Genomic DNA, 27,968 nt, shown 5'->3' on the forward strand with positions numbered 1-27,968 from the left:
GAGGGGAGGGGGTGGGAGGATGGGTTAGCCTGGTGGTGGGTATTGAGGAGGGCATGTTCTGCATGGAGCACTGGGTGTTATGCACAAACAATGAATCATGGAACACTTCATCTAAAACTAATGATGTAATATATGGGGATAACATAAGAATAAAAAAAAAAGAAAAAAAAAGAAGAAGAAAATGCCGATTGTGATTTTATTTTCAGTTTAAGATGAAAAAATAAATGAGTTGCCAAGCAAGTTGTAGGGTTGTGGGCACTCGTAACTATTAAAATAAAGTAGAGGTGCTTGTGTTACTCAGTCAGTTAAGCATCTGACTCTTGATTTCAGCTCAGGTCATGATCTCAGAGTCGTGAGATCGAGCCCCACATCAGTCTCCACACTCAGCAAGGAGTTGGCTTCTCTCCCTCTCCCTTTGCCCCTTTCCCCACTCAAGTTCACATATGCTCTCTAGAATAAATAAATAAACCTTTAAAAAATAAGTAAATAAAATAAAGTGTTGTGATATGTTCAAATCAATCATCAACCTACTACTATGCACAATTATTAATGTTTAAACTTTTTTAGCCTTTTTTTTTGTCCATGGTATACTATTATTAAGAGTATATTCAAAAGATAGTAAATTGTTCTTGGTCTACTTGTCTAAACGTAAATTGGCATTCAGAAGAGACAATGTGACTGTCATTTTTCATTATGTTGTATAGAAAGTATGTTAATTGATTTATATGCTGGCTCTATTTTTATTCATATATCTCATATAATTTAGGGTCACTTGTTTGACTTGCACTTCTATAAAGCAAGGGGTACACTTAAGACACTTGGTCAGACTTCAAAAGGACCTATATTAAGATTTTTTAAATGTAAATGACATCATATCATAACAGCATTTCAAATTCACAAACCAATTTATGCTTTCTTATTTTGAAGCATTACATTTCATTATGTAAATATTATCTGTGAGATTAAATGTTTTAAAAACAATAGAATGAGGCACCAAATTAAAGGTGTTTAATGTCTAAAAGATTTGTGGGGTGGTTTATTTTGTTTATCTCACACTTTTCTTTTGCAGAGAACACTGTGGCATATACTGAAGAATTTTGTTAAGGTCAAAAAACTGAACTTTGATGTATATGTAATAAAAACCAAGCCAAAAGCCAATATACCTTTTTCCCCAAGTTTTGAAATAGAATGTATTTGAGGGGTTTCAATAACTGCAGTGACTTCCAGTGCAGTTAAGCAACTATTTGGTTACCAGGTGCTTTAGCTATCCTATTGATAAAATTATGAAAGAAACCATATTAGTTATTATTTCTCTGAAGTTAGTAACATGATCCCCTCATCTATACCATGATACCTTTTTTGGGCAAGACTACTCCCAAAGTATGGTGCAGATGATGGACATTTCTCTAGTTACTTATGAAAGATTTTTTCCAACAACCCCATTATTTTCTAAGAGATAAGTCTATTAATGAACATGCATATATACTGAGATATAAATAAAAGAGGGATTCATTTATAAAAGACCTTAGTATATACTTGGGACAGACACAGTTACAGAATTTGTAAAAAACATTCTAGGGGTGCCTGGCTGGCTTGGTTGGTGTGGTGTGTGACTCTTGAGCTCAGGGTTTTGGGCTTGAGCCCATGTTGGGTGTGGAGGTTACTTAAAAATAAAATATTTTTAAAAAATCATTCTATACATACTTACTAATGTATTCATGGAAAGTTAAGTGATGTGAAACTCAAAGATGCATCAGAAATTGGTACTACCTTTAAGGCTTTATAGTCCCATAGCATATAAAATGTAAACATTTAAAGGACATTTAAGTTTTCTAGCAGTTCATTTTTATTGTAACTTTTTTAAGTTTTAAGCAGGCGTGCACATGCACACACACAAAATTAAAAATACAACTACCCTATGATCCAGCAATCACACTACTAGGTATTTACCCAAAGAATACAAAAAAATACAAATTCAAGGGGATACATGCACCCCCATGTTTATAGCAGCATTATCTACAATAGCCAAACTATGGAAACAGCTCAAGTGTTCACTGACTGATGAATGGATCTCTCACACACACACACACACACACACACACACACACAGAGGAATATTACTCAGTCATAAAAAAAGGATGAAATCTTGTCATCTGCAACAACATGGATGGAGCTAGAGACTATTATGCTAAGCAAAATAAGTCAGTCAGAGAAAGACAAATACTATATGATTTCACTCATATGTGGAATTTTTTAAAGATTTTATTATTTATTTATTTATTTATTTGAGAGAGAGGAGCAGAGGGACAGAAACAAGAGGACTCTATGCTGAGCGCAGAATCCAACACATGGCTCAATCCCATGACCTTGAGATTATGACCTGAGACAAAATCAGGAGTTGGACGCTTAACTGACTGAGCCAAACAAGTGCCCCACATATGTAGAATTTAAGAAACAAAACAAATGTGCAAAGGGAAAAAAAGAGAGAGAGAGGCAAACCAAGAAAGAGACTGTTAACTATAGAGAACAAACTGATGATTACCAGAGGGGAGATGGGTGCTGGATGGGTGAAATAGGTGATGGGGATTAAGGAGGCACTTGTTATGATGAGTACTGGGTGTTGTATGGAAGTGTGGAATCACTATATTGTACACCTGAAACTATTACATTGTATGTTAACTAACTGGAATTTAAATATAAACTTAAAAAAATAAATGGCACTTAATTTTAAACTTTTTTCCTCACTTTTAATAAATCAGTGGTAGGAATGGCAATCATTATGGTAAGTATCATTATTATAAAACTCAGGTTTAGTGATGCCTGGGTGGCTCATTTAGTTAAATGGCTGCCTTTCTTCAACTCAGGTCATGATCCCAGGGTCCTGGGAATCGGGCCCTGCATTGGGTTCCCTGCTCACTTAAGCAGGGAGTCTGCTTCTCCCTCTACCTCTGCCTGCTGCTCCCCCTGCTTGTGCTCTCTCGCTCTCTTTCTCTCTGGCAAATAAATAAAATCTTTAAAAACTAATAATAAAAAATAATAAAACTCAGATTTAAAGAACTATGATAGTGAAACACCTGGTAAAACAGAAATGAAAAGATGATAAAATATTAGAGTCATTATGGAAAAAATAGCAATTGTTTTAGGTAATAAAAAATCCAAAAATGTAGATGGACTTCTGCTTCCAAGGGATAGAGTAGAAAAGTACTTTTCCCTATCCCATCTGCTAAGTACAACTAAAATCTGTATATGTTACATATGAAACAAAAATAAAAATCTGAAGAATACATTGAAAATAGCAGACTGACTAGGTGTCTTCAGGACACAGGGAATGGCATGGTGACATGTTACTTGGGTTTTTATCTCATATATCCCAGGCTGAGTATTGAAAAGGCTGGTAATCTAGAAACATCTATGTAACAAATAAAAAGAACTCCAACAAAAGTTTATTTTCCTAGCCAAATTATCAAGAAAGATTTCTAGCAGGGCAAAAATTAAAAATTAAAAGCAAGTTTAATCAATAACTGTTCTTCTCTAACCAAATATCATACATATGTGCACACACACATACAAAGAAATATAACCATCCATCCTCACCCATGTAAGTACAGTCAATGTGAGATGCCTAGACTTCCACTACAGTGAGGCTATTATGCATGATGTCAAAGAAAGCCAAGTAGGGAGTTAGGACTTTCACTGCTAATGGAAGCAGAAGCACCCTCTCTACTACGGTTTTAGTAGACACCAGTTCAGTGATTTGGACTTTTATCTCATTTGCATTAATGGGGTCTCTCTCTCTCTCAACTAGAGTGATGCTACAGGAGGCCTAGAAGAGTCATGACATTCACCATACCTCCAGCAATAACAAGACTACCCACACCAGTGCTAGTGTTGACCACTTGGATGGTCAGAATTCCCACCCCTACCCAGCAGTAAGGAAGAGCACCCCCTTGCTCATTAATAGAGGTCCATGAGAAACCTGAAGTTCTGCCTCTACCTGGCAGTAATGAGGTGACACCCCATTTAGTAGTAGTATCAAAAAAAAAAAAAAGCCAGCCAAAACAAAGGTTCAATTAAGATCCAAAGTCTCATAGCATAATACCCAAAATGTCTAAGTTTCAATAAAAAATCACTCATCATGCCAAGAACCAGGAGTATCTCAAACAGAATAAAAATGACAATGAATAGATGATAACCCTAAAATCATGGACATATTAGAATTATATGACAAAGTTTTTGAAAATGCCATGCTAAAAATATTCCTATGAACCATTTTGAATATTCATGAAACAAATGAAATTATATGAAACTTCAGCAAATAAATATAAAGTTTTAAGCAAAGAAGTAGAAGACAAAGAAGAACCAAATGGGAATTTTAGAACTGAAAGATACAATAACCAAATGAAAAGATTAGTAGATGGACTCAACAACAAAATGAAGAAGACACAAAGAACAATAGTGAACTCAGAGATAAAAACAAATTACCCAATATGAACAAAGGAGAGAAAATAGACTAAAAAAAAAAAAAATGAAAAGAGCCTCAGAGACCTGTTGGACTATTATAATAAAAAATATAGCAGTTGTGTCAGAATCCTGGAAGGAGAGGAAAAAAAAGGCAAGCCACAAGAAGTATTTAAAAAGCTGAGCAAACTCTAAAAAGGATAAATTTAAAGAAACCCACTCCAGAACATATCTTATTCAAACTTCTGAAATCTTACCTATGAGGAAAAATGATTAATAACAGATTTCTCACCAGAATCTGTGATGGCCAAAAGGAGTATCACAGTGTTTTTCAAATGCTGAAAGAAATTTCTGTCAGCCCAGAATCCTATCCAGTGGATTTTTTTTTTTTTTCGGGAATGAAAGGGAAAGGAAGACATCCTTATAAAAACAGAAAGTAAGAGAATTTGTCACAAGCAGATACCTTAAAATAGTATCTCAAGGCAGTTCTCTAGATAGAAAAACCAGAAATGAAGGAATCTTGAAACATTAGAGGGAGGAAAAAAACAATAGCATGATAATCAAGAATATCCATAAATAAATTCTCCTTCTCATGCACCTTTTAAATTATGTTTGGTAGTTGAAACAAAAATTATAACACCACCTGATGAGGTTCTAAGTGTATGTACGATTATGTAAGAGAATTGTATTACAAATAGAGGAAAGCAAAAGGACTTAAAAGTAGGTAAGTTTTCGGGGCGACTGGGTGGCTCAGTCGTTAAGCGTCTGCCTTCGGCTCAGGTCATGATCCCAAGGTCCTGGGATCGAGCCCCGCATCAGGCTCCCTGCTCAGAGAGGAGCCTGCTTCTCCCTCTCCCACTCCCCCTGCTTGTGTTCCCTCTCTCGCTGTGGCTCTCGGTCAAATAAAAAAGAAAAAAAAAAAAAAACCTTTAAAAAAAAGTAGGTAAGTTTTCTGCACTAGTCTTGAACTGGTAGAATCTCAACACCAGTAGTTTGCTAAGTTATGTAAATACAATGTAATATCTGGACCAAATACTAAAAGCAATTCAAAAGGATACACTAAAAAACACTAGAAATAGAGCAAAATAAAATTCTCAAAAATGTTTGTTCAAGTAACTAATGATAAAGCAGGAAAAAATTAAAAGGATATGCCAAAACAAAAAACAAACAAACAAACAAAAAAACAGAACAAAGCAAAGTCAAAAAAGAAAATGGCAAAATTAAGCCGTAAAATACCAATAGTTGCATTAAATGTAAATGGTCTAAATGTACAATTAGAAGACAGATATTGACAAAGTGGATTAAAAATATGATCCAAGCATATGTTGCCTATAGAAAAAAAAAAACTTGCTTCGAATAGATCAATACAGTGAGTTGAAAATCAAAGGATAGAAAAATATATATCAAGTAAATATTAACCGAAGGGGAAAAAAGGAGTGGATATTTTAATATAAGTTATAGTAGACCAGTACAAAGAAAATTATAAGACTGGGATGTTACATGATGATTAAAGGATCATTCTATCAAGTAGATATACCAATCCTAAATGCATTAACAAAAGGACTCTAAGATAGTAAGTCAAAAACTTATCAGTTTTTGTTTATAATTGAAAACATCAATACTCCTTTACCACCATTTAACAGAACTAAATAGAAAATCAGGAAAGACACAGAAGAACTCAACACTATCAACCAGCAGAATATAATATTTATAAAACATGAGATACAACATCAGTATATACTTTCTATTTAAGTGCTCATAGTAAACATAGCAAGAAATGCCATATCTTGGGCCATAAAACAACCTCCACAGATTCAAAATAATTGAAATCACACAAATTACCAATCCCAGCAATGAGACAAAGATGTCACAGCCAGACCTTAAAGATATCAAAAGTATAATGGGGAAATAACAAGTGTTGTCAATAATGTGGAGGAAAAGGAACCCTGGTACACTGCTGATGGGAATGTAAATTGGTGCAGCCACAATGGAAAACAATACGGAGTTTCCTCAAAACATTGAAAACAGAAATACCATATGGATCCAGTAATTCCACCTCTGTGCATTTACCCCAAAACACAAAAACACCAATTTAAAAGAATATGCACCCCCTATGTTTATTGCAACATTTTTTACAATAGCCAAGATATGGGAGCAAACTAAGTGTCCACTGATAAAGGAATGGATAAAGTGTGATATATATACACAATAGAATATTACTCAGCCATTAAAACAAAATCTTGCCATTGATAAGATTATTATGCTAAGTGAAATAAATTAGACAAAGACAAATACCATATGATTTCACTAATATGTGGAATCTAAAAATACAACAAACAAACCAAAAACAGAAACAGACTCAAATAAACAGAACTGGTGGATGTCAGAGGAGAAGAAGGTGTAGGTATAGGCCAAATAAGTGAATGGGATTAACAGGGACAAAATTCTAGGTATAAAATAAAGTACAGGGAGGAAAAACAACATAGAGAATATAGTCAATACAATTGTAATAACTTTATAGGGTGACAGTTGGTAACTACACTTACTGTGGCATTTCATAATGTATATAACTGTTGAATCACTATGTTGTACACCTGAAACTACTAAAATATATGTCAACTATACTTCAATTAAAATAACAATAGAGAAATTCTATGAACAAATATATAATATACATTTGATAACTTAGGTGAAATGACCCACTTCTTGAAAAACATGAACTACAACACATACAATATGAAATCAAGAATTTGAATAGCTCTATAACAAGTAAGGAGTTGATTTTGTAAGTAAAAACATCCAAAAGATAAATTACTTTATCCAGAATTTTCAATAGGGAATTGTTCCAAATGTTTAAAAAATGAATATCATTGCTACCCAATAAATTCTCCCAGAAATTAGAAGAGGAGAGATCTCTTTCCAATTCATTTTATGAATGCCTTATACCAAAATCAATGCAAGGAAAAATAAGGAATATTATAGTTTAAAATTTCTCATAAGTAGAGATGCAAAAACAAATCATTAGCAAATAAAATTCTGCAATATTTTTAAAAGAAAAGCCATACACTGGGATAAAATATATGCAAAGCATATATTCAAAAAAGGACAAGTATTTGGGATATATTAAAAAAACTTTTTTTTTTTTTTAAAGATTTTATTTATTTATTTGACAGAGAGAGAGATAGTGAGACCAGGAACACAAGCAGGGAGAGTGGGAGAGGAAGAAGCAGGCTTCCTGCCGAGAAGGGAGCCCAATGTGGGACTCGATCCCAGGACCCTGGGATCATGACCCGAGCCGAAGGCAGACACCTAACGACTGAGCCACCCAGGCGCCCTATTAAAAAACTCTTAAAATGTAACACTATTTTGTCACATGCTTACTTTCTCCCATCTTTTGAGATGGCCATATATTGCTCTTTCATTTTATTAATGTGATGTATCACATCTATTAATATGCTCATGTTTGACCATCCCTATATCCCATGGATAAATCTCACATGGCCATAGAATATGATACTATTAAGGCTGTTGAATTAAATTTACTACTACTTTGTTGAGATTTTTGCATCTCATTATCAGGAATATTAGTCTATAGATTTTTTTCCCTTTGTTTTGTGCCTATCTGGCTTTGATATCAAGATAATACTGGCCTCATGGAATGAGTTTGAAACTGTTCTCTCCTGTTCAGTTATTTATAAGAGTCTGAGAAGAATTCGCATACATTCTTCTTTAAATGTTTGGTATAAATGGCCAGTGAAGTCACTTGGTCCTGGGCTTTCTGTGTTGGGATATTTTTGATTAGTGATTCAATCTCCTTATTCATTATTAGTTTGTTCAGATTTGTATATTTCTAGGAATTTATCCATTTCTTCTAGGTTATCTATCCAATTTGTTGGCATATAATTTTTTTACATTAGTCTCCTATGATGCTACATATTTCTGTGTTGTCAGTTGTGATGTCTCCTCCTTCATTTCTGATTTTGTCTTCTCTTTTTCCTTAGACTAGCTAAAAATTTGTCAGTTTTGTTTATCTTTTTGAAAAATCTTCTTTTAGTTTTGTTAATCTTCTCTATTGATTTTCTGGTCTCTGTTTCATTTATTTCTGCTCTGATCTTTGTTATTTCATTCCTCTGTTAACTTTGGGCTTAGTTTTTTCTTATTTTTCTAATTCCCTGAGATGCAAAATTATGTTGTTTATTTGAGGTCTATTTTCTTAATATATGCATTTATTACTCTAAACCTCCCTCTCAGAACTGCTTTTATAGCATCCCAAAGTTTTGGTGTGTTGTGTTTACATTTTCATTTGTTTGGAGATATTTTTTTTTTTTTTGATTTCTCCTTCGCCCTCTTTGTTGTTCAGGATTTTGTTGTTTAATATTCACATTAGTACATTGTCCAGCTTTCCTCTTGTGGATTTTTAGTTTCATACTTTGTGGTTGAAAATGATACTTGGTGTGTATATTCTGCTGCTGTTGACAAATATAATACCCTTTTGTGGAAAACAGCAACAACCCTCAACAAATTGTGTATAGAAGGAATATACTCAACATAATAAAGGCCATATACAACAAACTTCTAGCTAACATTATACTCAACAACAAAAAATTGAAAATCTTTCCACTGTGAACAGGAACAAGACATAAGTGCCCACTCTCAACTCTTATTCAACATCACACTGGAAGTCCTATCTAGAGCAATTAGGCATGAAAACAAACAAAAGACATCCAAATCAGAAAGGAGAAAAGTAAAACTGTCACTCTTTGCAAATTATCTTATATACAGAAAATCTTAAGGATGCAACCAAAAACATCTTAGAACTAATCAACTAATTCTGTAAGATTGCATAATATAAAAGAACCATACAGAAATTAGCTGCGTTACTGGACACTAACAAAATATCTGAAAGAAAAATGAAGAAAACTATCCCCTTCACAGTAGCATCAAAAATAATAAAATTCTTAGGAATAAATTTAGCTTAGGAAGTGAAAGATCAGTACAATAAAAACTAGAAGACTGATAAAAAAATTTAAAGACTACACAAAGGGAAAGACGTCCAATATTCAGAATAATTATTATTAAAAAGTCCATACTACCCAAAGCTATCTATGGCTTCAATACATTTCCTATTAAAATGCCTATCAAAGTGGCATATTGTCACAGAAATAGAAAAAACAATCCCAAAATTTATATGGAATAATAAAAACCCCAGATAGCCAGAGCAATCTTGAGAAACAGCAAAGCTAAAGACATCACATTCCTGATTTCAAACTGTATTACAAAGTGTAGTATTCAAACAGTATTTGGCATAAAAACAGACATTTAGATCAGTGGAAAGTACAGAGAGCCCAGACATAAACCCATGCATATATGGCCAATTGATTTTTGACTAATGAGCCAAAAATAAACAGGAGAAAGAATGGTCTCTTCAATAAATGGTGTGAGGAAAATTGGATAATCTCATGCAAAAGAATGAAACTGAAGCATTTACACCATATACAAAATCACTCAAAATTAGAGAATTGAGTGTGAGACCTGAAATTGGAAGACTTCAGGAAGAAAAGAGGGGAGTATATTCTCGATATTAATCTTGTCAATAATATTTTAACTTTACACAAAAATCAAAGGCAACAAAAGCTAAAATAAAAAAGTAGGACTACATCAAACTAAAAAGCTTTTATATAGCAAAGGAAGCCATCAACAGCAACAAAAAGGCAAACTTTGAAATGAGGAAGTAATATTTGCAAACCACTTATCTGATAAGGGGTTGATATCCAATATATATAAAAAACTCACACAACTTAACAGCAAAACAACAACAACGACAAATCAATCTGATTAAAAACTGGGCAGAGAAACTGAATAGACATTTTCCCAAGAAGGAGAAACAAATGGTCAACAAATAGGCTTTCAAAATCCTTCATCATGAGAGAAATGCAAATGAAAACTACAATGAGATATCACCTCACAGATGTTAGAATGGTTGTCATAAAAAAAAAGAAGAAAGAAAGAAAGAGGGGCACCTGGGTAGCTCAGTCTGCTCACGTCGTGATCCCTGGGTCCTGAGATTAAGCTCTGTATTGGGTTCCCTGCTAGATGGGTAGTCTGCTTCTCCCTCTCCCTCTCTCTCTCTCAAATGAATAAATAAAAAAATCTTTTAAAAAATTTGAAAAATTAAAAAAAGAAGTAACAAGTATTGGCGACAATGTGGAGAAAAGTGCACTGTTGATGCGAATGTAAGATGATGCAGCCAATACGGAAAATAGTATAGGGATGTTCCTCAAAAATTTAAAATAGAAATACCATAAGATCCATCAATCCCCCTCTGGGTATATGTCCAAAATAAATGAAAACATGTATTTAAAAGACATCTGTACTCTATATTTATTGCAACATTAATTAAAATAACTAAAACATCTGTCAGTAGATGAATGAATAAAGATATGGTGTATATACACACACATACATATATACACACACACACAATGGAATACTATCGAGTCATGAGAAAAAATATCCTATTTGAGACAATGTGGATACACCTTGAGAGCACTATGCCTCAGAAATAATAAATCAGAAAAAGACAGATATGCATGATCTCATATGTGGAATCTAAAAAAGGTGAACTCATAGAAATAGAAACTAGAATGGTGGTAACCAGGGGTTGAGGTATGGGAGAAAAAGGGAGATGTTAGTCAAAAAGTACAAATTTCCAGTTATGAATAAGTTCTGGGGATCTAATGTAGAACATAGTAATTATAGTTAGTAAGTAGCACCTTATTATGTACTTGAAAGTTGCTAAGAAAGTAGATCTTAAATGTTCTCAGCATGAAATAGAAATGGTAATTATGTTATATGATGCAAGTGTTAACTAAAGCTATGGTGGTAATTATTTTTTAATATGTAAGTGCATCAAATTAACACCTGGTAGTACTTTAAATGTACACATTGTTATATGACAATTATAGCTCAACAAAGCTGGGAAAAAAGAAATGAAGGGATATCTAAAATCAGTAAGCTTCCACCTTAGGACACCAGGAACAGGAGAGCAAATTAATTGCAAGATAAACAGAAGAAAAGAAATAAAAAATAGAGCAGAAATCAATTAATTCAAAAGCAGAAAAACAACAGATAAAACCAACAAAATCGAACACTTGTTATTTGAAGAAGTCAATAACATTGATAAATCTCTAGCTAGGAACTAAAAAAGTAAGAAGAAAAAAAACTATTGTTAATATCAGAAATGAAAGAGTAGATATCACTACAGACACCACGAACATTAAAAGGATACTAAAGGAAAACTATGAACAAATCTTTGCCCACAAATTTGGTAACCTAGGTAAAGTGGACCAATCTCTTAAAAGTCAAAATTTGCCTAAACTCATTTAATAAGTGACAACTTGAATAGGCCTATATCTATTAAATTAATTAAATCAATAATCAATAACTTTTCAAAACACAAGGAACATGTCCAGATGGGTTCATTGGTGAATCCAGGAAAATTTTAAAGAAGAATTTATATCAGTCCTCCACAATCTCTTTTAAAGAGAGGACAATGGGAATACCTTCTACATTGTCCTATGACCCAGGTATTATTCTAATACCAAATCAGACAAAAATATTACAAGAAATTACAGACCAATATCTATCAGGAACATAGATGAATAATTCAAATTTAAAGAATTAGGATTAAGCATCTTTGTTATAACAATAAATGCAAATAGTTAAACTTCTACATACAGCATTGGTTATATAATAGGGCTAGAAATAGTGATTTTATTCATGCTATTTTTACTTCTCACAATTTACCAAATGTTTCATGTAGCATATTTAAAATAACTTCTTATGTGAGCATCTGATACACTCATAATAATGTTTTCATGGCCACCCCAATCCTTAGACAATAACTTCCTTATTTGCACCAATGTTTTCTTTGATTCCACACCCCATCTCTCTCCTTAATCATTTAGTGGTTGGCCACTTGTTTCATTGGGCCACTTGGTCTTTTGGACATTTGGCCAAAGAAGGAGTAATCACAGTTTCTCTGTTGGGAATATTAAATTGAGCTAAAGGCATGCTAGCTCAGTTTGAACTGCAATGGAAGACATGTAAGCTTGGTTAGCATGAAATGGCACTTTCCATTCACTACAAATTAAGAAGCAGAAAATGTTAATGTGCAGCAAAAAAAAAAAAAAAAGTAAAAAAAAAATTCAATTCTTCTCTATGGAGAAGTTGCCTAAATTTCTGAGAATTTGTAAATCCTGGTTTTGGTCCCCTTCTAAGTCTTCTGTGTAATACCTCCCGTTAAGTTTTTAAGGAAATAAATCATGTAACTATAATAAATATTTGGAGCACCTACTATGTGACAAAATATTTAAGATTGTATGGGTGGCTGGGTGGCTCAGTCAGTTAAGTGTTCAACTCTTGATTTTGGGTCAGGTCATGATCTCAGGGTCATGAGATTGAACCCTGTGTTGGGCCCCACACTGAGCTTGGACCCTGCTTGAGAATTCTCTCTCTCCCTGTCCCCTTCCCCCAGTTACCTGTGCATATGTGCTTACACACGCTCACTCACTCTCTCAAATAAATAAATAAATAAATAAAAGTAAGTAAGTTAGTTAGTAAATACAATCTTTTAAAAAAATTAAGATTGTGGTGATAAAACAGTTAACAAGGAGCTGCCTCTGCCTTCATGGAACTTCCTATCTAGTGAGGGAGACAAGTATTATTCTAACAGAAAACATATTAGACATAAATACTGGGATTTTAGATACTAATAAATGACAAAGAAAAATCAAGGCATCTTTGAGAAGAGTGTGAGTGGTTGTAGGGAACCATTTTAGGTGGTCTCTGAGGAAATGACATTTGAGCAGAGACCTGGATATTATGAAAAAGCATGTCATATAAAGAAAGACTGGAGGAGGGGTGTCTGCATGGCTCAGTCTGTTAAGTGTCTGCGTTTGGCTCAGGTCATGATCCTGGAATGCCAGGATCAAGTCCCACATCGGGCTCCCTGCTCAGTGGGGAGTCTGCTTCTCCCTCTGGCCCTCTCCCCTCTTGTGCTCTCTCTCTTTCTCAAATAAATAAGTAAAATCTTAAAAAAAAAAAAAGACTGGAGGAAAGCATCAGAACAGAGGAAATAGTGTATATAAACAGAAAAGGAGAGAAAGAAAAAAGATAAAGATAATTAAGCATAGCATAAAATCATTTTAATTAACTTTAAAAAAGAATGTATTAATATATAAAAATTATAAAATATGCATGAAATAACAAAAATGAAAATCAGTATTAGATTTTATCTGTGTTGAAAAGGAAGAAATTAGATCTAGAAAGATATATGTTTTTTTCAATATTAACTGCAATGGTGGGTTCTTGGGTTCTTCTTAATTTGTTTTCTGCAAATTTTTTTTTTTTTTTGCATACTTAACTGGGAATATGCTTAATTTGTTTGAGAAGACCTAGAAGGCCAGGGTGAATAAAACACCTTCAGCAAGTAGAGGAGTAGTCAAAGATGAAGCAGAGTAAGAACAAGAGGCCAGATAAAACAAGGTTTGATAAATCCAGCTAAAAATTATTCCAACTGGGATGAGAAGACATTGGTATTAAGTAGTGAGAGACATGATCTAAATTATGTTTTTACAACATTGAGGAAATTGAGGAAAACATTTTATATAGTCCTACTTATATGGGGGTCAGCTCATAAATTGTGTTTTACTGCTCTAGGAGAAGCACAGGAATGGAGAGTAAGTATTTGGAAATTTCTATAACATTGTGACATAGTGGCAAGAAATATCAAAGTGTGTGATTTCTCTTTTAACTAATCCACTTTCATTGTATTTTTCGAAAGTAACAGTGTGTGATAAGTTAAAAAAATGGTAATTCATCACTAAGCACTTGAGAAGCACTGTTGCAAAATCCAAGTGTGGAAGCAAGAAATCAGAGTGTTACTGCAAGAATTCCAGAATGGTAGATATATTTTGAAAATGAAGCCAGCGGGGCTTACCAAAGAATTGGTCAGATGGTGTGAGGAAAGAGAGAAACCGTGTAGAGACTTTATATCTTTACAATAATTCTGTTTGTATTAATTACGTTGGATAGGTTTAGTTTCTCCTACTTCAGCTAGGAAGGCAGCAACTATTACAGCACCTATTTTGTAAATATTAATACAGAAACTTAAGAGTGAATGAGTCACTTCTAAGGATAACCCGAATAGCTTATAGTACTGCTATGATTTAGACCCAAGTCTATTATAAAGAAAAAAACAGATGAACATAGGGGAAGGAGAAAAAGAGAGAAAGAGAGAGCAAGAGAAGAAGGCAAACCATAAGAGACTTTAACTATAGAGTGCAAACTGTGGGTTGATGGAAGGACGTGGGTGGGGGATGTGCTAAATGGGTGATGGTATTAAGGAGGGCTCTTGTTGTGTTGAGCACTGGGTGTTATATGTAAGTGATGAATCACTAAATTCTATTCCTGAAACCAACATTGCACTATATGTTAACTAACTAGAAATTAAATAAAAATTTGAAACAGATGAAAAAAAGGCAAATAAAAGGAACTGTTGCTTCAAAAATGAAAAGAAAACCCAGACTCTTTATGCTATATATATTATTTTCTTCATCAATTTTTAATCTCCAGATGTTAAGATAATAATTTTAAGGTATTTTAATCTTAAGATATTATCAGAAAATAAGACTTTGCCTTTCAAACTGTTAGTATATTGAATAATATATATCCCTTAACATTGAATTTTCCAGGAAAAAAATAAAACACTAAGGCAGGATATATAATTTAATAGGCAGCTAAATTGTTTCACTATTTACAAATTTTGTGTTTTGTTAGCTTGGTCTGTAGTATTTTTTTAAGTAATCTTTATCAGACATAAATATCTAAGTCATGCTGCTTCATAAGAGAACTTGGAAATTTTCTACCTTTTCCTACATTCTGAAGTAATTTATTTTTTTAAGTTGATTTGGAAATGGAATTCTTGAAACTTTAGTAGAATTTTCCTGATAAACTCTCTTGATCTGGTAGGCTTTTTTTTCCTTTGTTGTGTTTTGAGAGTAGTTCTTTGACATCTTTTTTTTTATTTCTTCTTTGGAAATTAATTTTTTTAATTGGTCTACCTCTACAAAAAACACTCATGTAGTCTGACTGCTGAGTTCACAAATTGAATCATAATCATATAATGAGAATCAATATTTTTAAAAACTTGAAACACTCTGCTTACTAGAAATCAATTATAAAGAATAACATTAAATAAATATGCTAGGGGTGCTTGAATGGCTCAGTCGTTTAAGCATCCAACTCCTGATTTTGGCTCAGGTCTTGATCTCAGGGACCTGGGATAGAGCTCCCACATTGGGCTCCTCGCTCCGCAGGGAGTCTACTTGAGATTCTCTCCCTCGCCCTCTGCTCCTCCCCCCACTTGCACTCTCTCTCTCTCTCTCAAATTAATAAATATTTAATTAAATAAATATGCTAATCATATACTCAACCAAACTAATAAGGTACCAACAAACAATAATGTGTGAAATTACAAAAGATTGTTAAGGTTGTACAGCTACTTTGTCAATATTGTGTTTATTTAAATTTCTCCCAATTAATCAGTAATATTTATTTTATTAAATTTCCAATGGACTATTCATAGATCTAGACAAATTGATTATAAAATTACTTTAGATCCAAAATGATCAGAAATATGTGTGTGTGAATAGTTGAAAATAAACATGAAATACAATGTTTATACCTATAAAGGATGCAAACAGAAAAATTAAAAATGCCAAATTTTAGTGAGGATGTGAAGAAGAACAAACTCTCACATCAGTGTTAAAATTTTAAGTTGCATCTTTCTTTCAAAAGACTTGACAAAAGTTAGTAAAGTTAAAATTTTAATATGTTATGATTCAACATTCTCACTTTTAGATGTATATTCTAGAAAAGTATTTGATCATGTGTAATAGAAGTTATATACACTGATGTTCATTGCTTATATTAATTTTAAAAAATTGGAAAAATCAAATATCCATCAACAGTTTATTGATGAGTATGTTGGTCAGTCTACACATATCAATATATGGAGATTATACATATAATCTTGAGTGAAAAACAAGAGAAAGATATCTATCATTTGCTCTTGGTTTCAAAGACCATCAAAACAATATATTGTTTTATAGGAAATAATTATAAAGTATAAATATAAAAACATGGAGAAAGATACATATTATATATATGTATATAAATATATATCTGGAAAGGTGTACATAGAAAGGAGAAATATCCATTTTATTTTCATTGTATTATTTGTTTTATATATAAAATATGGAGCAATGTACATTACTGCTTTAATATTTTAAAATTCTGGGTGGTGAGGTCCAGACCCTTTCAAAGTGAAAGAAAAAAAAAAAAAAACATGTAGTATACAGATCAAGCACTGGATATTGGTCAAGGGGCACAAAGCTATAGTCATGTGGGATAAACAAGTCTAAGGATCTAATGTGCAGTATGATAATTATAGTTAATACTGTATTGTATACTAGAAAAATAAAATACTCAAAAGAAAGAAAGAGAGAGGGAGGGAGGAAGGAAATACACAGTAGAAAGTGTTTAATAAAATTGCCAAGAAAGGAAATGAAATTACAGCCTGGAAAGAACTGAACATAGGAACAAGAACACTTTCCCATTTGTTTTGTTTTAGCTGTTTACTTTTATGATGTAAACATTAGTATTATAAAAATGGAAAATAATACCTGATTTAGTGGGAAAGAATTTTTTAAGATTTACCACTGTGAAAACACCTCATCTGGACTAGGTGCAACTCATCAATCTCAGTTACCATTCAACATGAAATAGCAGGGTGCAATACATTCAGACATAAAATCTATCCTTTGCTCCTTCCCACTCCCCTCCTCTGGGTCCTAATTCATTCCTAAAACTGGAGTGGAAGCTGTGCTTAGGAGTCCTTAGACCAGCTAGATGGCTCATTCTGACTATGTACATCTTGAAGTTGAATTTCATTTAATACCAGCCTGAACCATGATCCTTGTCTTTCTAAAACAGCTGACTCCATCAGTGCCCAAACCTCATTTATAAGGACATAAGATTCATACCTATATGTGATGATTTACTGAAATTAATTGAATAAGTGTAGGCACACATGCACATGTTTCATGGTAGAAGACTTTCACATTTTTCTTCACTAAAGAATTTTATTAGTTTAACACAGTTTAATATCTTAGGTGGATAAATATCTTTAAAAGCTTAAGATAGGGTTTTGTAATTATGCATAGCCACCTGCTCTGAGTCATATATTTAGCTTAGAATGCTAAGCCTACAGATTTACAGTTTTTCCACTTGGGCTCTGAATTCTGGCCTGAATCTGTCACATAATTTCGAAGTAGTTTTATACACAGAAGAGCCTGAACCACAGTCCAAATCACTGAGAACAAGTCACCAGTCATGATGGAAGCTAATGTATCCCAGTCAGAAGGGCTGTTATCTGCTATTTATACCATAGCATGTCCAGTGGCAGAGTCAATATAATATTGCACTAAAAGGAAGTGGATAAACATATTCTATTTGTGAGTTAATGGCCTTCATATGTACAATTTTATTTTTGGCAATTTACTGAGGTATAGCTATCCTATTTCCCTGGCAAAATACAGAAATGAAGCTTGAGACAAATGTTAATAGAGAAATAAATTACGGTTTTATTGCTCTGTCTTAAGTCACTAATAAATCCTGAAATTATTTATTTTCAAAATAAGTTATTAACTAGGAAATACAATTTGAAACATAATATACATAGAAAATAGGAGTGCAGAAATGTGAATAATATACATTATATTATAGCAGTGAATACTGCTAGTTTTACAATTCTCTGGCTTTACATGGAAATAGAGATGTTGCCTTCTTGTAAATATGAATAAATCCTCAAACAGCTTTAATTGAAATCATTTCCTGTCTTTTCAGAATTTTACCCAAATTATCAGAGCTGAAATGTATAAGCCACATCACTAGTTTCCACCTGCTGAAGGTTAATGTTAATATTTCAATTTTATTTTAAATGCCATTTCAAAGATACTGTATTTTTAATTGAACATGTAGGAAAGTTGAAGTGAGGTGATGCTTTCTTTTAGCAATAGGACAGGAAATAATAAAAATATATATGATTCCCAATTCTTATGTGAGCTGAGCCTCTCTTTTGGTTAAATATACTCAATGTGTTCTCAAAAAGCAGCATAAACAAGCCAGTTTCTAATTTAATATCACAAGGATAACTACAATCTTTCATTTTAATGCACTTCATGTTAAATCTTAATGTCATCTGTAACTTTTTCAAAAAGTAGAAATGTCATTGTTATTTGTTCTCATTCAGCTCCCACCTGCAATGCAGCATCATCTGTGAGTAATGCTTATATGTGTTGTCAGGATATTGTAGTTAGATGTAGCCCTGTGGCAAAGAGGTAATCATATTGAATTTTCACTACTGCAGCAAATACTCTTGTGTCCAACTGCTAAGCTTTGGCAAAAAATAAATAAAACCACAGCTATCAGATCTGCTGTTGAAGCAAGATTTCAAGTGCCTCCAAATCATCTGCTGCAAGGTCACTTCAGACAGCATTGCCCTCATAAGTGGGATGCACTGGATGATATTTGCAGCTCTCCAAGCTTTCCACTGACTGGTTATTCTGGGCTATTTCCTTCCTATTTCTTATAGGTGTCAACAAAAAATGTTATGGAGAAACTTATTTTATAAATCAAGATATAAGCAATATGTTTGTTACTCTGAGTATTAGGGAAATAGAGGTGATACGAAAAGTATGTGCTTTAATTCTCTTGAAATAACTAACAAAATATTTTTAAAGCTGATTTTTCTTTTTCTTTCTTTTTTTTTTTTTTAAGATTTTGTTTATTTATTTGACAGAGAGAGACACAGCGAGAGAGGGAACACAATCAGGGGGAGTGGGAGAGGGAGAAGCAGGCTTCCCGCAGAGCAGGGAGTCCAATGTGAGGCTTGATCCCAGGACGCTGGGATCATGACCTGAGCCGAAGGCAGACGCTTAACAACTGAGCCACCCAGGTGCCCCCAAATATTTTTAAAGTATTAACAACTACAACTTAAGAGAGTTTTTTTTTTTTTAATGTTTTAAGTAAGTCTTGTTTCAAGAGTACTCAGTGAAGAAATTTTTTATTTGTTGATCCCAAATGTTTATTTTCTGTTGTGTTCCTGGTACTTTTGTCCAGAAATACTGTAGATAAAATCATCTTACTTCCCCCGACTGGAAATTATAAAGTATTTTAATAGTTATTATATTTTTTTGAATTTACTATACCTCTATTTGAGAAGAAATTGTTTTTATATTAGTCTTTATTCAGGACATAAGTAGCAATATAAAATAACTTGAACTCTATTTTAAGACTTCTGAAGACTACTTATACTAATTCATTTATTCATTTGTCCCCGAGTTCAAAATACACATTCTCAGTACACAGGATTCACTGTGCATTTAAAGAGCATCATATGTGGGAGGAAACAAAGACGTGTAGAAAAATTAGTGCAATACTAAGTCTAACTTCAAAAGAGAGGCATATCATAATGATGAAAGATCATGTTGCTTCTGTTAACACCTTCTGGTGGTGGTGTTCTGGTGCCACTTAAAGCCCATTTTCCACATTAGACTCACATGGCTCTCCGTGATCTAGACCCTGTTTACCTCTTGTTACTGCTACTATCACTGTAATCCAGCCACAGTCACATTTCTTCTCTGTCCTCACCATCCTTCTCCTAATCCTCTTCCTTGCCTGCCATTTCCTTCACCTTTTTCTCTTTCTCATTCTGCATTAACAGAACATAACTCTTTCATTTTTAGGTGATGTATATCACAGGCATCTTTACCTAGATGGATGAATCTTTCTCTAATCTTATGGTTAGTAATCAACACAAATGTCATCAACTAAAGTGATTCTCCCTTGAAGATAGCCTTCTAGTCTCCATTCATTATTGCATTACACCTTTTAATTTCTTCTACAGCTGTTAAAATCCAATGAGATGATTCTCTCTCTCTTGCTCCACCAAACTCAAATATTAGCTGTCCCTACACTGAAATGTAAACTTCATAGGATCAGTACCCTATCTGGAATGTCCACAGCTATATCACTAGGGCCTAGAACAGTGCTTGCCTCGGAGTAATCAATAAATATTTGCTAAATGAATCAATATGTAACATTTTAAAACAATGCTTTGTATACCTAGTGCCAATTATAGTACTTTTTAATTATAGATACTCAACAAATAGTAAATTATTGAACTCTTTCAATGAAAGGGTATACATAAAAGATAAGCCGTCATTTCAATTGACAAGAATGATAGATAAAAGATATATTGACATAAGAATATGAAATAATAGGAAGAAATATATAATCATGAATTACTTAACTTGAAGCTATATGTTAACTTGATATAGCTGGGAGATATAGTCCAACTTCAGGGTAAAACAGTACTGTGTTACGGATGACAGTGTTAGAGAATTAGTTAGGGAATATTAATGTAGACATTCTAATATACAATGAAGTAAATTTGAATTTTGTGAATTTTGTCTGTGAGATGACAAGGATTCATAAATAAGTACAGAACAAAGGAGAAGGATAGAGGTTTCTTTAATTTGTTTTCCTGAAGGAGAAGCTAGAGTCATTCTACTGGCTTTTTTATTTTTTTATTTATTTATTTTTAAAGATTTTATGTATTTATTTGACAGAAGGAGATAGCGAGAGCAGGAACACAAGCGGGGGAGTGGGAAAGGGAGAAGCAGGTTTCCCGCTGAGCAGGGAGCCAGATGCGGGGCTCAATCCCAGGACCCTGGGATCATGACCTGAGCTGAAGGTAGACGCTTAATGACCGAGCCACCCAGGCGCCCCTCTACTGGCTTTTTTAGAAGGGAATGAGACAAGAGGAAGCGAGATGAACCATGAGAGACTATGGACTCTGAGAAACAAACTGAGGGTTCTAGAGGGGAAGGGGGTAGGGGGATGGGTTAGCCTAGTGATGGGTATTAAAGAGGGCATGTATTGAATGGAGCACTGGGCGTTATATGCAAACAATGAATCATGGAACACTACATCAAAAACTAATGATGTAATAATGTATGGTGATTAACATAACAATAAAATTTAAAAAAGAAATCTATTATAGCGGTGAAAAGAAAAGATGGTAAAGGTCTGAACTAAGGCTTTATCAGGATTATTTGGATTTGAGAGAACTTATGAGGTAAAATTAATAAGGATATGGACAACGTATTAGGAAATAACAGAGGGAGAAAAGAATCAGAGATGAAATTCATGAACTTGGTTAAGTTACTGGATATATATGGTAGCAATGAAAGGAAATATTTAGAAGATAAAAAATAATGAGTTTGGTCTTGACAATATTGAGTTTGGGGGTCTGTTGTCACATCAGATGAGGATGTTTAGATGACCAGTAGGTACTGGACACTAGGAAATAAATTCCACGTGAAGAGGAACCATTCTGCTTTGAATCAATATTATTGTCACTGCATCATCCATAGCTCATGGAATGTAATAGGGGTTCAGTAACTATTTGTTGGATATACTTAACTAATAGATTTTGCTGGGGTAAATAAGATCACCTCAGCAGATCATACAGAGTGAAAAAGGAAGAAAAATGTAAACCTTAAAAATACCTGTATCTGTAAATAGGTCTATCTATAATACCATTATAGATATCTATGCCTGTATCTATAAATGTCTGTATCTATAAATATGTCTCCTATGAATGGCAACCGCTGATCAGACTTTTGGCAAAAATAAATTAAAGAAGGAATAATTTTATTAGTTACTGTGTGAACTTACTTTTTCATGAAATATTTTAAAAAATATTTTCTGGCTAAATTAAACTGCAAAATTTAATGATATTAGTGAATTTTAATTCAAATGCCAGCATACAAAATATAATTTATCATTCAGTTTTACCTAGAAACTTAAAAAACAGTTAATTTAATGTCCCTTAACTCTGAATATTTCTGAATTTGATATAGATAAAATTACATTCTAATGAGATAGAAAAGATACATCAATGTATAACCAGAACATAGAGCTAGCAAAGAGTTTATTTTTTCAACTCTGTTACTTATCTTTTAGAAGGGGTTTATTGCCCAATGATGAGAATATCTCTTTATGGGAGATATCCCTTTTTCACCCAGACATTTTCAACTGGCTCAAAACATGGGCAGAATGAAATATCACAAAGGTCCCTGAAAGTGCATGTGCATGCGTGTACACGCACACACACAAAATATGGAAATAATGAAAATATGATATCTATACTATGCAAACTCAGTTTGAAAAATGAAATATTTCTCTGAGAAATATTTGGTTTACTTCTGTACCTATGTCTACAAATCTAATACCAAAAGTCAGTTTTATTCGTGCAAGTCTTGTGAAGAAATGTCAATGAGAAAAATAATAGCTTTGTAACCCTTAGTCAGAAAAGAACTTGGCAAACTGGTAAATTTCAGTTGATGACCCTGGGTTGTGTTTTGCTTCTGTCACACAAAATCAAGAAAGGCATTGCCAAAAAAGTATTTGATGTAAGAAAACAAAAAGCTCCAAACTTTCTTGGCCACTCTAAAATCTAATTCCTAATACTAGTCTGTACAATAAACAATTGTTGGAAACTCATGATTTATTGATTTAATAACTGGTAATTTAGTAGCAATAATCTAACCATTTGACTGAATTGAGGTAAAGGCCATAACACAGTGTCTTATTTTATCCATATTTACAAAGCTTCAAATCTGCTTTAGATTTTATGTGGATATAACCCAAGAGTGCTATATAGAGCGTGTTTTAAAATTAAAAAAAAAAAAAGTATGCAACCAATTGAAAAGCCTCACATTATAGCATCATTTAATCATGAATTTCATTACCAAATTTCAGTAACTTAAACCAGTCTTTTCTTGAGCTTTGTAATACTTCAGCAGTATGGGGAATACCTTGGACAATATGTACAGGTGGAAAGCTCAGACCTTAAAAGTTACATATTTTGGAAGAACGTATGAAAGAAGCCACCAATTAAAATTATATCAGTATCAACTACAAGAATAAATTGATACATTTATTTTTTGTATAAACAAATAAGTAGAGAACATACTGAATTTAAACAATTCCACTCTTGAATATATTTTACAGAAATCAGTGTACCAGGAAACATACATAAGAAAAATCACAGAGAAAACTGTTCACTGACAGTAGAATGGCTGAAAATAAATGCTATAATCACCAATGGAATACTTGCAGCAATAAACATGAATCACCCATGGAATACTATGCAACATAAACATGAATGAAATAGTTACATACAATGCTACTGATGTCTTATGGAATAAAGTTTAAAAAATAAGGCAGATATACAAAATAACATATACTTAATAATAATAAAAGATTCCATTTATATAAAACTTAAAAACTGAGAAAATTTAGGAAAATTTCAACATTAAATAATTGGATGGTACCTGCTAACGGACTGAAAGCTTGTGTCTCTCCACAATCAGTATGTTGAAATCCTAAGACTCAATGTGATGGTATTTGGAGATAGGGCCTTTGGGAGATAATTAACTCATGGGAGTGGAGCCCTCATGATGAGATTAGTACCCTTACAAGAAGAGGTAAGAGAGAGCTTGTTTCCTCTAATGCTCTCTGCTATGTGAGGATTCAAGGAGAAGACAGCTATCAGCAAATCAGAAAATGGGCCCTCACCAAGAACTGAATCTGCCTGCACCTCTATCTTAGACTTCCCGGCCTACAGAACCGTGAGAAATGTTTGTTGTTAAGGCCACCTACTCTTTGGTAATTTGTTACAGCAGCCTAAGCAGACTAACACCAAATCTACCTAGAATGAAAAGAGGAATTGCAATAAAAGGCGGGGGAGTCAGTATTAGAGAATGGGCTCCTTTTTAGGAAGAGGTTCCTTCTGGGGTTGGAGATGGTTAGGGTATTGGCAATATTCTATTCCTTCATCTGTGTGTTAGTTATTTTTTTTTTTTAAGATTTTATTTATTTAAGAGAGAGAGAGCATGAGAAGGGGGAGGGTCAGAGGGAGAAGCAGACTCCCCGCCGAGCAGGGAGCCTGATGCGGGACTCGATCCCGGGTCTCCAGGATCATGACCTGAGTCGAAGGCAATCGCTCAACCAACTGAGCCACCCAGGCGCCCTGTGTGTTAGTTATATAGCTGAACATTTTACAATAATTTGCTAAGCAATACATTTATGATTTTATGCACTCTTCATCATGTATTATACTTCACAATAAATCTGGCAAAAAAGAAAAGAAAGAGAAAAAGAAAGACCAAAATGAGAACAAGGACATAGTAATTTTTTAAGGTAATATTTAAAGGAGGGTGGGAATTAAGTTCAAGGAAGTTTAGGCTTAAATACAATAAAGTAGAACTGAAAATGATTTGGACGTGCTTTCCATCTGTGGGCAGTTTTGTCTTGCCAGGTTGCACTCAGTTTATTGCTTTGCACATAAGCTAGTTAGCTAAAATATAATGCACGCTACAACTACCAAGATGCTAAATGTAGAGGCCTAGTAAAACGCATGGCTGGCAAATGTAAAACAAATTACTTACTTGCATAAAATTAGTGAGAAAAAATAAAGAACGACAGTAAGAAGGTAAAGAAAATTAATCAGAAAATGCCTGTGTGGTGAGAAAAAACAAAACAAAACAATAAAGTTGGGTCAAAACTAATTAATGTAGCTTACCTTTAAAATTAAGAAAGTAATTACAATGCCCTTAATTTACAGTGTTTAAATATTTATGAGAAATTCTAAGAATCTTATTATGTTCAAATATCATGATACATGATTTTGCAAATATAGATGATTAATATTACAGATGTCACATGGTGAGCCCTTCTTACATATCTGAGTACAGAGGGAACAAATATTCCAGATTGATGTTTTACTGATACGATATTTATTCCTTGTTATGAGAAAAAACAATTTCTTGATTTCTTAGTGTTCAGATTTATATTCTATTGTAGGAGACAATTTACAAAAATAATTCTAGAATGACTCTAAATAATGAGGCCATGTAAACAGTTTGCAACCTTCTTTATTACTTGTGCATTATTAAACTTACCAGTTAAGTAATTAGAGTTTCTAAATAGTATGTATACATGAAACTGCTTATGACTTGTGACAGAAAAAGTATGATTAGGGAGAAAGCCAATGAAGTGTTTGTCTCCATAGCTAAAGTGAAGTGAAGAGTTTAGGCAATCACTTGCTTAATTCAAGCATTAAAACTGTTTTTGCTTCAATTGCCTAGATAATCAAAACCAAGCTGCTGGGAATTTTGCCTAAATTTTCTAAGCAGTTTGTTCCATCTTTAAATGGAATTGGCCATAGAAATGTAACTTCTGAATTTTGTGGTGCTGTTATTTATAGGGAAAGCAATAAAATTTGCTACTCTCACCAAGATTAAATTTATTATTAATAAATTAATAAATTTAATATATTATATTTATTATGATATAATAATAATATTATATAATGTTATAGTTCTATTATAATATTATTATTATTAATAAATTTATTATTAAATTAAATGAAGGGTTTTCAGACTTTTGTTCTGAATTATTCAAGTTATTGCTGTTTGTTCTTTGCCTCTACAACTCGCCTCTCTACAACTCGCCCCTCCCTTACTCTCCTTGTCTCTTATTTCTTCTATTTCTAATACACACATACACACACATACGCGTTTGTGTACTACCCAACTCCTTCAAAAAAGTTAGGTCATTAACATATGTGTTATCTCATATTTGGAGGTACGCATAGTTGATGAAAGAATGCAAGTTCAGTGACAAATTGCCTGAAGAATCAAGAAATATTACAAATTAGAGCTCATTGGAGTCATGCAGGACAAAGAGTAGCAACTTTCAGACAATAGTATCATGACATATTCAAACATCAGTAAGACATCCACTATGAACAGAATACAGTGATGTTTGCAGTGCAGGAGTAGACAGAATACAACAGTGAAATGTCAAGAGATGATCATGGAGAAAAGTAAAAGCCTATGAATAACCTGTGTTGGACTTCCTGGTCTGTTCAATAATTTACCACCAGAGTTCTTTATGTGGGAAAGAAACAAAACCAGACTTTTGAGAGGATCACATAGGCAGCAAAGAGAATGGGCTACAGTGGAGAGAAAAGAGTGACTGTGCAGCCAATTAGAAGATGGTTGAGGAGGTGCCTGGGTGGCTCAGTCGGTTAAGCATCTGCTTTCAGCTCAGGTCATGATCCCAGGGTCCTGGGATCGAGCCCCACATCAGGCTCCCTGTTCAGTGGGGAGCCTGCTTCTGTCCCTTCCCCATGCTCATGCCCCACCCCCCATGTGTCTTAAATAAATAAATAAAATCTTAAAAAAATATATGGTTGAAATAGCCCACAGTTGCAATAGCAATTGTTATAGAGCAGAGAATAAAGATTTTTTGAATAATTTGGAGGGATAATAGACAGAAATTGTAACATATCCATTACAGGACATCATCTAGGGAAAGTGTATATGAGGAAGAAGTAAAGCAGAGCAAGATCAAAATTCCTGGAACCATGAAATTTTAATGAGGCAACAAAGATTTAAATACTAATGAAGTAAACTGCCAATAAATAGAGAGGTGAACCATAGATAAATTAGAGCTTTTGCCCTTGAATCTTGTCTTCAAAAAGTAGGCATAAGAGCATCTACTGTTACATAATTATCATTCAATTGCTGTTTACTTGCTTCAACTCAAACAGATCAAGTGAATGGGCAAATATCTAGATCTTTAAATAAAAGTGGAATAAAACCTTAAAAAGCCAAATTATTTTTAGTTTTAAATATATAAAGTAGATAGAAAAGTTTACTACCCATCACATTTATTGGAATTTCTTGGGCAAACTAATCACAATTTTTTATTATAGTTTATCAAAAAGTTTTTGTGGTATTTTTATTTAAATGCATATACTTTTCCAAAATCAAGAATTTTGAAATTTAGAGTTATCAGAGAAAATGAGGACTTTTCCCCCAGGCAAACATCTTCTAATCTACATCTCCAAACCAGTGGAACATATATTGTGAACACTATCCAACACCCATCCATCCATTCTTTTGTACGTATGTGGCTCCATTCTTATTTGTCTACTATCATGTTCATTACATGGTAGCACAGTATTATTCTATACATTTACTTTGGCATCCTTTGAAATCAGCATAGTGCCTGATGCTAATAGTATTTACTGAATAGCTAGAATATTAAAAATACCATACTAAAAGTTTTGCCAGACTATTAATGACCTCTTAGGTGGTCTACTATCAAAAAAACTACCGATTTATCAGTCAGTGGACACTTGGGCTGTTTCCATAATTTGGCTATTGTAGACAATGTTGCTATAAACATCAGGGTGCATGTATCCCTTTGAATCAGTATTTTAGTATTTTTTGGGTAAATACATAGTA

Source organism: Leptonychotes weddellii, chromosome 9 (assembly GCF_054177405.1).
Source record: "Leptonychotes weddellii isolate Sample4059 chromosome 9, ASM5417740v2, whole genome shotgun sequence".
In the NCBI taxonomy this organism is placed as follows: domain Eukaryota; kingdom Metazoa; phylum Chordata; class Mammalia; order Carnivora; family Phocidae; genus Leptonychotes; species Leptonychotes weddellii.